Source organism: Podarcis bocagei (genome assembly GCF_964188305.1).
Source record: "Podarcis bocagei genome assembly, chromosome: Z".
In the NCBI taxonomy this organism is placed as follows: domain Eukaryota; kingdom Metazoa; phylum Chordata; class Lepidosauria; order Squamata; family Lacertidae; genus Podarcis; species Podarcis bocagei.
The window spans coordinates 31,734,668-31,748,821 of NC_138140.1; the positions used below are offsets into that span (position 1 = coordinate 31,734,668).

The 14,154-nt window shown below is 43.6% G+C and overlaps 1 protein-coding gene across 1 annotated transcript in view; it reads left to right on the forward strand.

Moving 5' to 3' along the window:
* Positions 1-14,154, forward strand: part of LOC308579257 (connector enhancer of kinase suppressor of ras 2-like) — a 314,404-nt gene that overhangs the window by 81,511 nt on the left and 218,739 nt on the right. The gene's annotated exons all lie outside the window — the stretch shown is intronic.

Here is a 14,154-nt window from a genome sequence, read left to right on the forward strand (position 1 = left end):
ACCACTATATTGTTATCCAAAAGGCCTTCATCAAGTGTCTGACATTCAACAGAGAGTGGGCTGGCTTGATCTGAGCTGAAGAGCTTCCAAGGAGTTCGGCCCAGAATACTGAATGCAGAGTTTCTGGTGGGTAAAAGTTGTGTATGGGAGACTAACAGAGTCTCCCCACAAGATCTCAGAGATAGATCAAGGATGAGAAATATCAGGGGGGTCCTCAAGCTGTCCTGGACCCAAGGGCCTTGTAAATTAATACAAGAACTTTGGACCTGGCCCAGTTTCATTTGAATAGCCAGTGCAAGCTTTAAAAATACCAGAGCTATGAGGTGATGGTAGTCAATTCCCATCAACAGTCCAGAAGCAGTATTTTTCACCAGCTGCAGCTTCTGGACTAGGTACAAAGGTAATCTCACTTATCACCAAAGGATATCTTTTAAAAGAGGCCAGTGAAGGTCACCTGTCTTCCCCTATCAGGTAAGTGAAGACCAGAATGAGTGCCAGATGGAGAGGCCTGGAGGGCTGCATTTGAAATGCTACATTCAATAATACTAGTAATATACAAAGACCAAAATATTCAAGTACAGCTAGGGATGGGAACCTGTGAGTATTTCATGCCTCGGAAGTAGTGCAGCTCTGTGGTGCAGCACATAGCTCTTTGTTCAAAATGTACTGGGTTCAATCCCAGGCATCTCCAGGTTCAGCTGGGAAAATTCCTGTCTGAAACTCTGGGGAGCTCCTTCCAGTCAGTGTAGACACTATTAAGCAAGAGAAAGGTTTCCCAAACTTGGGTCTCCACCTGTTGTTGGACTACAGCTCCCACCATCCCTAGCTAGCAGGACCAGTGGTCAAGGATGATGGGAACTGCAGTCCAAAAACAGCTGGAGACCCAAGTTTGGGAAACCCTGAGCTAGAGGAACCACCAATCTGAATTGCTTTAAGACAGGTTCCCATGTTAATCACCCTTTCTTTTCTGTTGAAATAGTTAGGGTTTAGATATTATGCTCATAGTCCACTTATGGCAAGCAATAGATGCTCAACATGGTGGTGCCGTTAGCATCATGCCCAGTGTGACCTGGGTTTGAATCCATTCTCAGCCCTTAGGCTTTCTGAATAAACCTGAGCCATTCACTGCCCCTTGGGCTAACATCCAAACAGGGCTATTGTGAAGATACCGTGGGACAAGGGGGGGAGATCCTAGAGCTCCTTGGAGCAACGTTGGAATATTGATAAAATTAATAATGATATGCTTTGTGTGAGGTCTTCTACGCCAAACAACTGAGCAAAGAAAGGAAAAAAAAACATTTTATGCAGCTGAATTCTTCACGTTCCATTAAGTATTAATAATAAAAGGTTGCGGGATTTTATCCTCCTGAATTGCAAACAAACAACAACCCATTTAAGTGCTAGGTTTTTCTTCATGTGGGTCAACATATCTACACTTGGTGTTTTGAGTGCTATTGATATTATTTTAAAACACATTTTGTGTTTAATGTGCTAGGATAACTTGTTTGTTCTGAAGGCATCCTTTTTGTACATCTTGAGCCGAGTGGGCTAAGGACAGAATCTTTGGAGGAGAGATGTCCTTTCACAGGCAGTTTCTCTTTCCTCCCAAGAGTAGTAAAGGTGTCATGATGTTTGCTATAAGGTGCCAGAAAAGATGAGGAGGTTGCGAAAGTGAGAGCTCTTGAGAGGTGCTTCTGATCAAGGTAAATTAGAATGTATTGAAAAGATCACGAATAAGTGTCACTCCCTGCTGCACTGCACATCACTACAGTATAAATAGGCATTTTTCTTCTTCTTTTTTTTAAAAAACGAATTCTTTATTATTTTTATTAAACACTATAAACAACAAACGTAGCCACAGAGAGTTATTTCAGTTACAAGCTTGTACAAAGCAAAGCACAGTAAAGAAGGAATTTATCCACCAATGTAATATTGCGACCACTCGGTTCCCATGCATGTGAAGTATCATCTCATCCCAAGAGTCCTGTGCCTCATGCATTACCCCTCTTTCAGTGAGCCCCCCCCCCAAAAGTGCCACAGTTACTGATTGTCCTATCAAGATGCTGGTGGGCACAATAAAGAAATCTTTACAAAACTGTCCATTTCTTTCCCCTTAAAATATGCAACATCTTAACCAGGAATGTGGAGCCTTAGTCAAGTGTGGCCCTCCATTTCTCTTTGCCTGGCCCCCAGGACTCTCCACAGGCCACACCCCTCGCTGGTCTTGTGTCACACTGCCTTTTGTGGTATTGCCTGCCTGGAATGTGTCCTTGATCTCTGATTGACACTTCCTGCTTGTGTGGATGGGGGGGGGGGTAGAAAATAGCCTACTGTACAAAGCAATTTTTTTTTCATTCATTGCTGACCCTGCACACCTCTAGCATGTGTCCCTAAGGGGTCTGAACAGACAAACAACAGAACACTTTCCAAAGTATATAAGGTAAAGGTAAAGGGACCCCTGACCGTTAGGTCCAGTCGTGACCGACTCTGGGGTTGCGGCGCTCATCTCGCTTTATTGGCCGAGGGAGCCGGTGTATAGCTCCCAGGTCATGTGGCCAGCATGACTAAGCCACTTCTGGCGAACCAGAGCAGCGCACAGAAACACCGTTTACCTTCCCGCCAGAGTGGTACCTATTTATCTACTTGTACTTTGACGTGCTTTCGAACTGCTAGATTGGCAGGAGCAGGGACCAAGCAACGGGAGCTCACCCCGTCACGGGGATTCAAACCACCAACCTTCTGATCGGCAAGTCCTAGGCTCTGTGGTTTAATCCACAGTGCCAGCCGCATACCTCAACCAAAGTATATAGATAAGGAGAAATTTGCATCAAAGTGCAAATGAATTTTCATGAATATTTTTTTAAAAGGCAGTTAATAAACTGAGGTGGAAATTTGGGGCCATGAACTTAAGATGGCGAAAATGAGCAGCTGAGAGAAACCAGAACTGACACATTCAGCCATCCCTATAATGGAGCCAAGTTCTTCCTAGGAGGACCAAGAGGGAAGCTCCCCGCAGCTGCTATTTCTCCACATGGGGTCAGGCTCATCTTCCTCTCAGTTTGAGCGGCTCTAAAATCCTCTGTCCGTGTGAGATGATTACACATGTATCATTTTACATAAATAATAATAATAAAAATAAGGGTTGTAAGGGTTTGGGTAATGATCGCGAGTAGGGCTCTGCCGCCTTGTTGTTAGCTGAGTTTAGTACGTAAGGGTAGTTTCATGGTCAGTCTTTTTGTGAGCATCAAAACCGTTTCATCATCAAGAAAAAACGGAGTGTGTTTGGTGCAGATGCTGCCTTGGTTGGTATGCGCCGCTTTCCCTGCATTCATGTGCCTACAGCTAAACATGCGTCACTTACAGTAGCAGATGTGCCCTCTCTTGGTTGTGCCCCAGTTTGAATGCTTTGCTGTTAGCATAAGATAGGAGCATTGTCTTTAAAATGAAAAGGAGGAGGAAAAGCTGTTTTTCTTCATATGCAAACATATAGATTTAATTAAAACTCTGATGATAGATCCACTAAGTTTTATTGAACTGAGTGGCTGTTGGGGAAATTAAAAAAAGGGGGGGCGGGTTCCTAGACTAGAGGTTATGCTCACAGAAACCCAAAAGAAAAGGATGTAGGCTCCAAGTGAAAAGATGGGCCTTCAGTGAAATAGAAATGAGCATAGGACGGCGTCAAAAATAAGGAGGCTGCAAGCAAGCACATCCAAAGCAATGTGTTTATACATGACCAGATTACACATGTCGACAGTTCACCAGTCAAAGGATATCAGCAATCTTAATACAGTGGTACCTCGGGTTACAGACGCTTCAGGTTACAGACTCTGCTAACCCTGAAACAGTACCTCAGGTTAAGAACCTTACCTCAGGATGAGAACAGAAATTGCATGTCGGCGGCCTGGCAGCACCAGGAAACCCCATTAGCTAAAGTGGTACCTCAGGTTAAGAACGGAACTCCAGAACAAATTAAGTTCTTAACCCAAGGTACCACTGTAGTTGCAACTCAATGTCATCATCCTGAACCAATCAACATCATTTGACTCTTCAGATCAGCCCTTATCATAATATTGCGTGATTACATATAAACATTTTTCAATGTCTTTCTTTATTAAGACTTTGACTAATTTTCCTGTTCATTAAAAGTCTTCCATCAGTCTACAAAACAATTCAAGATTAATCGCAGTTGCCATGCCTAGCTGATTCTCTTTTCATGCATTCAATGGCCTCCATAGATTCTAACAGTTTATTCTTTTCAGTGTTTATTCATTATGTACAGGAGCTAAAAGCAGCAGGTTCTGTGCTGTAAAAGGCTTGTACAGGCCCCTTTAGTTTAGCTAGACAATAGACTCAAAAGAAAACAGAATAATCAAAAGACAGTTTTATAAAATTATTATTTTCTCCAAAATGGCAGCCTAAGTTATATCTGTAACTAACATAGTTGCAAAACAAAACACTTTTCTGAGGTGGGTGAGGGAAAAAGAGCTGTACATTACATTGGGAGTCTCACTTCGAAGCAGAGGGCTAGGCTTCTCAATCCAACACTGTGTTTAATACTGCAGCGTGTTCAGTAGTATCCCAAGTAAAAGTAGCCCTGTCGTGGTTAGTTTGCAAGGTACCTGATGTACAAACTGAGGACTTGGAAACCCTGGGGAAATTATGTTTCCTTGGGTCCCTGCCATTGCAATGCTCAAGGTACCAAGTTTGGATTGGGGGAAATGGAGCTTGCTTTGTAGTGGAGTTGAATCAGATAATTATCAATTTCATCACTAGCCTCTATCAGACATAAGGCATGGTTTCTCTCCCCATGCAGATGGACTTACCTGAGGATGTCTTACCTGAGGATATTAATGTTAGCCTGCTAGAAAATGTAGCAGTATTAAAACATCATTCCTCCCTCCCGCTCACACCAGCTGAAAAACATTGACGATTTTTAACATGGTGTGTTTAGTTTTTGCTGAATAAAATGTGCTTTAAGCAAGGGATTAATCTCCTCTTTTTTCTAGTTTTCTTGTTATTCGGCCTGTGATTAATTTGTTTAATTCTCAGAACCATCAAGGGACACATGGCGGGTGGAATTGAAAGATTTAAAATAGCTATATTTCCTTCTCTCTCCCCACCAGCAACATTCAGCACATTCTGACACTTACCTAAGTGCCAAATTCAATAGAAAGCAATTAACTATGATCTGAAGCTTGACATAAAGAGGCTGAGTAATTCAGAAGCTTGAACAGGCAAATATTGTCATAAGTGGCTGCTATTGTGTGTCTGTGTTACAACATGCTACCTACCATTTAATGCTTGTTTGTCCATTGTTCACCTGGATTAAAAAGCATGTTTCATCACAGTGACTGAAGGTGTCACAGGCAGTTTGAGTGGCCTACTTTAGAGAGAACCAGCTATCATCATCATCATCTCTTCATCAGAGAATCACAAGAATACACAACACTATTAAAAAAGTCATAGATCCTTTAATCATCCAAAGGCCCCAGAGAAAAAGAATGTTTTTGCCCGGTGCCCACAGATATGTAATGAAGGTGCCAGCCGAGCCTCCCTGGGGAGAACATTTCACAAACATGGAGCTACCACAGAAAAGGCCCATTTTCATGTTGTCATCCTCTGGACCTCTTATGGAGGGGGTACATAAAGAAGTGTCTCAAATGACGATCTTGGGGTCCGGGTCAGTTCATGTACCTGATGAACTGGCAAAACTTGGCTTTATTTTTCCTGTGTCAAAGACCCAGTTTGATACCCCCCTCACACACAGGCTGGGAGCATCAGTGGCGCCCCTCTGGAGGCTTCACCCGGGGAAAAAAAACCCAGCTAGCCTCCTGTAGCTATGGCACTGTCTGGATGTACCATTACAAAGTTAATCTTCTACTCCAGCCTCTATTTTTTATGGGGTCCTCAAAAGTTTGTAGGGTTATCTGCTCAAAGGCCAGTTAAACTCTTTGAATAAGAGGGAGAAGAGGAGCCTTGGAAGTTGCCTATCAAGTGTTTGTCCTTGATGCTAAACTGGGTAGACATATAGCTTACCTGGTCAAACTTTCTCCCATTGTGGCAAGAGGCATTATATGATGAAGCTATTTAAATTCTAGTATCCATTATGAGATTTGTGTGTCTACAGAGATTTGCATGTCTCATGTTATGCAAATTGTGTCCTCTGGACAGCAATAATGCAAGAATATTAGGGAAGCATCACAGAACAACTAATGAAGTTGTGTGCTGTGTCGAGGGTCTGGTATTAATCCAGCACTAATGAACTATTATTCGTCAATGACATGGCACAGAATACACCCACCCACTAAAAATCCCACCACTCTCGGGGCTGATGGGATGAGTCCAGCAACAGTTGTAGAGGAACTGCATTGGCTGCCAATTACAAGAGAGCGGACATTTGAGCTTCCTGAGATACCCTCTTCTCCCATGCATGAAAAAGTAGGTTTAGCGTACTTGGTTAGTTAAATTTGCAGACATTAGCATATGAAGAAAAACATTGGGTTGAATCCCAAGGAGAGGGCCTGATCCAAAGTTTCTGCTCATGTAAGGACTTTTTTTGTGAGTGGAATGGATAATTCATTGGTTTCAGCTCTTGTCTTTTGGATCCATCCAACTCATTCTGAAGCACTCATCCTTTTGTTTTTAAATGACCCATAGCAGCAGGCACCATCCTGGAGAGGCATTTTCTGGTGGGTAAAATAGAAGGGGAAATCATCTCATCTAAGATTGTGTCTGCCACCTACAGTTTCTATTAAAAAAACCACACAACCCAAATACTTAAATTAAAAACAATAATTAACACTGGTTATTTGGTCACTCCAAAGAGTTTTTTATTATTATTCAAGTAATCTAGCCAATCAATCCATTGAATTTAGGATGGGGTACCTGCAGCTCTGCAGAAGATGCTTGTCTAGAACTCCCATTGTTACTGGCCATTGACCATGCTCTCTGGGGCTGATGGGAGTGTCAGACTAGGACCTCACTGGGTGATCTTGTGCCAGTCTCTCAAGCTAACCTACCTCACAAGGTGATTATGAGGGTAAAATTAGGGAGACGGAGAGATGCATGTAATCCACCTTGAGACCCTTGGAGGAAAGATGGGACAAAAATGTAGAAACGAACAAACAAATTACATCTGGAGAACTAGAGGTTCACCGTCCCTGAATTAAATGTTGCAGCACTTTCTTAGATCACTGGGCCAAAGTGATTATACCCTCCTTGCATCATTTCCAGCATGGCATGATTAGGAGAAATGTTATACCGTAATTCTTCCTTCTTTTAACACCTACTTATCGGAGCAGCTGAGTATATAATTGTGCTATGGTCTGTAGAATTAAGTACTGCTAAGAGTGACATGTGTCGTTTTTTTCTTTTTTCTTTTTCGTTTTTGGTCTTTTGCTTCTGCTTTGAATTTGTCATGGGCTTGTGGCATAATTAATTACGCCAAGCAGTCCTTTCCCAAACTCTGGAGTGTCCAGCAATATAAGATAGCCATGTAAGCACATAATCCATTTCATGCTCATTTCGCTTCATCGGAAGATATGTTTATTCAAAGATTAGGAGCTGCTATAAGAGAGAAGTCCTTTTCATTGCCAGTGGGGGGGGGGGGAGTGCCCCTGCACACAACCCCAGGTGCTAGTCTTTTAAATGCCCAGAATGTGCTTCTCTGTTATTGGGTGGTTTCCCTCACCAGGGGTTGGTTTAGATATAATGCTAAAGCATAGTTTGGTGTTACAAATAATAAAAAAGAGAAATGTCAGGAAAAAAAGGAAAATTCATCACACACACATGCACCAACAGTTTGCATATACAAATTAAAACTATCTGGATAGCTCAGTTGGTTAGAGGCTGGTGATGATAATGTCAAGGTTGCAGGTTCGATCCCCATAAGGGACAGCTGCATATTCCTGCATTGCAGGGGGTTGGACTAGATGACCCTTGTGGTCCCTTCCAACTGCCATACGTACGGAAAATCCTGGGCAAGTGGAAAAGGCGGCTGGGAATTTCAATTCCCATGGTAAATGTCTGGGGAAACCCGAACGTATGGCAACCCATGTTAAAAGGTGTGTTTTTTGCCGCTTTTTTAAAAGGGAAGCAGTTGGTGGCTTCCCACGCCCCTCATTTCCCAGCAAAGCAGGTCCCCTGGTCATCCTGCTTTTTTTGGTGTCACATTCATCCAGTGGTTCGTCTTCTGCATTGGACGATTTCCCACCTCCACCCGCATCTGTGTTCCAGGACGCTCTGCTCTGATCTAGAATTTCCTCATCTGGCTTGCCCGATAGCACAAAGTGTAGATAGCCAGCCTCAAGTTGCTGTACCTTTTCTTCCAGCAAGGCAACCAGCTTGCAATTGCTGCAGGTGTAGCTTTGCATAATGTCAGTCAGGAAGACAGAAATGGCACAGATGTTGCAGGTCACGGCAGCAGCTCCCTTGCCGTTCATGTCTCTTGGTCTTGTGTACTCTGTGAGACATCACTCCATGCACTCCCTTCAAGCTCCTCTCCCTCGCAGCACCTCTGTTTACAATTCATGGCTGTGAGAGCTTAGCTGTTCCTGTTTTATTTGTAAGCCCCCTTGGGTCCCATATCTGTTACTCACTCCTTCAGAAAACAATAGACCCTCCTGCTCCTTCCTTTCTGTACATGGGAGATGAAGAACCTTTTAGAGCTCAGAGGGCCAGGTCCTTTTCAAGATCCACATTGCAGGCTAGATTTGACTCAGTTGCTATTGTGCTTATGTCCTCCTTGTGGGTTTCTCACAGGCATTTGGTTGGCCATTGGGAAAACAGAACTCTAGATGTCTGATGTTCTCATGTTCTGTTCTCGTGTTCTTAACTAACTTAGTCTTGATTCCAACCCACTGCATTATTTATCCTCACTCACCCCAATAAAATCCTCATGAAAACTAAGGTTTGATTTTGTAACCTTTACGTGGATTTTTTTCAAAAGGTTTCTCCCCCCACCCCAGTTTTAATGTGTAGAAAATATTGGAACATATTTGGAACATTGCGGAAAGGGCTCTCTTGTGTTGGTCTGATTTTAATAATTAAATATGGATTATTCTACAACTTTTTATTTTCATATGGAAAAGAATGCAAAACCTTAAAAAAAAAATTATACTCAATCTACCCAAATCTGGGGAACGTGAGAGAATGAGAGAGAGAGAGAGAGAGAGAGAGAGAGAGAGAGAGAGAGAGAGAGAATCTCTCTTGTATGCAAACATATCTGAAGAGGGCAGCAGATTTCTGAAACTAGGACTTTATGACCGCTTATAAAACATATTTTGCACACCTCATTCTATTTGAAAGTGAGCGTGCTGGTAATGGTTGTTTGAGAGCACTTTGCATCAACATCTTCCATTTTCATACACTCAGCCTTTTAAGCCATTCTCCTTAGGGGCTGGAATGTTATGTGCTTGGTCTTTTAGTTCATTTTGCACAAAATCCTGTTAGTTGTTAATGAATTTTAGGGACTGTGGAGAAAACATATCCCTCTTAGAAAAGAAAGTGTTTTCTCCTAATGCAAATATGGCAGAAGTTCAAATGCTGAAATTAAACTCTGCCTGAAATCTTTCTGGGCATTTTATTTTCCCTTTTCATTGAAAAAAGAGCCCTTTGCACTGTAAAACATTCAGAAATGAGTTAACATAGGAAGCAGCATTATATCTAGTTAGATTATTGGCCTGTCTAGCTCTGCATTTTTGTTTGCATGCAAAGCAAGAGCTCCACCATTGAAAACAAAGATAACTCTGCTGGATCAGGCCAGTGGCCCATCCATAGCTGTCAACTTACAGATTTGAAAATAAGGGACCAGCAGCCTCAAAAATAAGGGATCAGCAGCCAAAATAAGGGAGCTTCCAAGCACAGGTATGTTCAGCTTCTGAACCCCTCCAAGCCAAAGGCAGAAAGCCCAGCCAGCAGTCAAACGAAGCCTCATGTCGTGGTTCCCACAGCGCAGCAACCCGGCAAAGGGGATGCAGCAAGGAAAACCACCGTCACCTCTCCGCTGGGAAGCGCTGAGCAAAGGCGAGTCCCCAGGCAACACGGCCGATTTGATCGGCACAAGGCATGCAAGCTCCACCCCCAGTCGTTCTTAGACTCCTTATTGGGTGAGCAACACAGCCAAGCAACACAGTTGGAGCCTCCCTCTTCCCTGGCCAGCAGGGAGGGAGGGAGAGGAGCTGCTTCCTTTGAAACCCGGGAAATTTAAGGGACATCATCAATAAGGAACAGCAGCAGGACACAGCACTGGGATAAGGGACTTTCCTGCCAAATAAGGGACAGTTGACAGCTATGGGCCCATCTCAACCTGCATTCTCTTCTCTCGGTGGCCAACCAGATGCCTGTGGGACGTCTGAAAGCAGGACCATACAACAGCACACTTGTAATTCCATTCCTTTCCCATATGGTGAGGGGGATTCATTTGCCACACCCTCCTCCCCCACAAAGGAGGCAGCCACGTGGGGGCAATTTCCCCTTCCCTCTTCCGTCTACCCATTAAGACACTCACCCTCCTATTTTCCAGTGTGGGCTCTGCTAGTTGCCTTCATTAAGTAGGATTTTTTTGGGTGACACTAATTGACACGTATCACTTCTTTCTCGCCTTCTTCACACTGTTGGGTGTTGTCTGCTTGACTGGCATTTTGTTTGAATTCGGTTAATTGGCATTTGGCTCAGGTGGTTGAGTGGATTTTGGAAAATATCAGACTAATATCAGAGCCAGAGTAGTTTTGGGCCAGTTGGGTGCATTGGGGTGAATGTTGGCCAATGGAGCCATGGTGCGCATGTCGGGTTCATATACTGAAAGAGCAGGCAGTGAGGGTCAGAAGAGTTCCCTCAGGCCTTCCTGCATGATCACAGCATGCGGCTGGCAGCTGGCTCAGGATTGATGGGAAATCTTCCTGTCAATGCATCTCAGCTCCCAGACCTCATTGGTTTTGGTGAATTTGGTTGAATTGACTGGCAGATTCTATGTTGTTGTTGTTTAGTTGTTTAGTTGTGTCTGCCTCTCCGTGACCCCATGGACCAGAGCACGCCAGGCACTCCTGTTTTCCACTGCCTCCCGCAGTTTGGTCAAACTCATGTTAGTAGCTTCGAGAACACTGTCCAACCATCTCGTCCTCTGTCGTCTCCTTGTGCCCTCCATCTTTCCCAACATCAGGGTCTTTTCCAGGGAGTCTTCTTTTCTCATGAGGTGGCCAAAGTATTGGAGCCTCAGCTTCATGATCTGTCCTTCCAGGGAGCACTCAGGGCTGATTTCCTTAAGAATGGAGAGGTTTGATCTTCTTGCAGTCCATGGGACTCTCCAGAGTCTCCTCCAGCACCATAATTCAAAAGCATCAATTCTTCAGCGATCAGCCTTCTTTATGGTCCAGCTCTCACTTCCATACATCACTACTGGGAAAACAATAGCTTTAACTGTACAGACCTTTGTTGGCAAGGTGATGTCTCTGCTTTTTAAGATGCTGTCTAGGTTTGTCATTACTTTTTCCCAATTCTATAGTTGTTATGTTTTAATAAATATACCCATCTTTCTTGTCTTGTGTGTGCTGCTGGCAATCTGTGCTTTCCAACAACTGGTAATGCAGAAGCATTATTCCCTCCAACTGTGGAGGCACAACACAGCCATCATAACTGGTAGCCATGGATCTCTTTCTCCCCTGTGAATTTTTCCAGTCCTCTTTGAAAGCAATCCAAGTGGATGGCCATCACTGCCTCTTGTGGGTGCAAATTCTGCAGTGTGTTGTGTGAAGAAGTACTTTCTTTTGTGTTCTCTGAATCTTCCAACATTTTACTTCATTGGGTGTCAAGAAGCTCAGTCATGCCCCCTCTTACTCAAAGCTGTAACCTTTTCTTGAAGAAGCGTTTCTCCATCCTCTTGATCATTTTGTTGCTCTTTTCTGAACTTCTTCCAACTCGACAATATCCTTTTTGAGGTGAGGTTGCCAGAACTGTACACAGTACTCCAACTGTACACAGTACATAACGGCATTATGGTACTGTCAGCCCCCCCCCAATCCTTTCCTAATGATATATGGAATTTGCCTTTTTCAAAGCTGCATCACAAAGGCTTGGCATCTTCTTATAGCTGTCCACTATGACCCCAAGGTCTCATACCTGGTCAGTCACTGGCAGCTCAGGTCCCATGAGAGAGAGAGAGAGAGAGAGAGAGAGAGAGAGAGAGAGAGAGAGAGAGTATGTGTGTATGTATGTGTATATAATATATATATATATATATATATATATAGGTTTTGGTGTCTTCGGGTGTCTTCCCGTGTAAGAGTTGGGGTGTCTAGGCGACGTTTCGACGAGGTCTCACTCGTCATCTTCATATATATATATATATATGCTTTCGTAGATCCATTTCGTACTCCAAGACCCTACCTACCAACCTATAAAAACAGATCCCACCACCTATCTGGAAAAAACCACCAAATCCAAAATAAAAGCCTCTCCTATCAGTGAAGAAATCCAGCTAAGAATCATCCCCAGAGAAAAATCATCCAGATGCCCCAAACTCTACGGTCTCCCCAAGATACACAAAGAAGGAACACCACTCAGACCAATAGTCAGCTCCATAGGCTCACCTCTACAAAATCTCGCTAAATTTCTCGCTAAGCAACTTCAGCCCTATGCAGAATCTATCGCTTCACACGTTACAAACTCCTTCCAGTTCATAGAAACAATAAAGAAGCAAAACCTACATCCCGATGACCTACTTGTGAGCTTCGATGTTGTATCTCTCTTCACACAAGTGCCCATTAATGAAGCCTTGACAGCCATTCAAAACAAATACAATCCCCCCGAATACATCCTGGACCTGACCAACCACTGCCTAACCAACACGTACTTCATCCACAATGGACAAAGATACAAACAGATAGAAGGAGCACCTATGGGATCACCCCTCTCACCGGTCATCGCAAATCTGTACATGGAACACTTTGAAACCAATGCTTTAGACAAGTCAGAACACAAACCCAAACTTTGGCTCAGATATGTTGACGACACCTTTGTAATTTGGCCACACGGGAAGGAAAAACTAGATAGCTTCCTCACACATCTCAACAGCCTACACCCCAAAATACAATTCACTATGGAAATAGAAGCCAACAACCAACTTCCCTTTCTTGACGTCCTAATCTACAAAAAACCTGATGGCTCCCTAGGACACACTATCTACCGGAAAAAAACACACACCAACCGCTACTTACATGCACAATCACACCACCACCCTGCACAAATAAACTCCGTAGCCAAGACTCTCATCTCCAGAACCAAACGCCTGGCTGACAAAGACCACTTGACAACTGAGTTACAGAATCTCTCAAATGTGTTAATCGCCAACGGATACCAGCAAAACAGGGTTACGAAGCTAATCCAAAAAGAAACACCCCCCAAAAACCAAGACACAGAAGAAAACAATGGCATGGCCCTCCTTCCTTATATCAAGGGCACTACAGATAAAATTAGCAAAATCCTCCATAAACACAATATCAAAACAGCCTTTTGCACCAACCAAAAAATAGCCAATATCCTCAGAAACCCAAAAGATAAAATCCAGTTAGAAAACCAAGGGGTCTATGAAATACCCTGCAAAGTCTGCCCAGCCACGTACATTGGACAAACAAACAGACGAATAAATGCACGTATCGCAGAACACAAGAATGCCGTCAAAAAAGAAGAAAAAACTTCCTCTCTTTACCAACACATGAAAGAAACAGGACACGAAATTAATTTTGCAGATTCCAAATTGCTCTTTAACATGGAACATCACCACAAGAGAATAATCATGGAAGCCATCGAGATAGAGAAACACCCTCACAACATGAACAAGCGTGACGACACGTCCCGCCTGCCAGACATCTGGAAATTAGCCCTCCCCACAAAAACCGACACCAGAACCAGAGGCACACAGAACGCCATCTCCAATCAACCACACCAGACCCAAACCCAGACCCTCTCCACAGATAAATTACAGACACCATCCAGTAGCCAAACCATAGTGGCACCTCCGGATGCTGCACCCCCCTGCAATCCCTACACAGATCTGGCTGGCACAGGGCACAAAACCACAGCTCGCCCCTATACACGAAGCCAAGCCAGAGCACAACTAAGTGCAGTACAGCCATCTTCTCAGAAAAACTCTTTACAAGG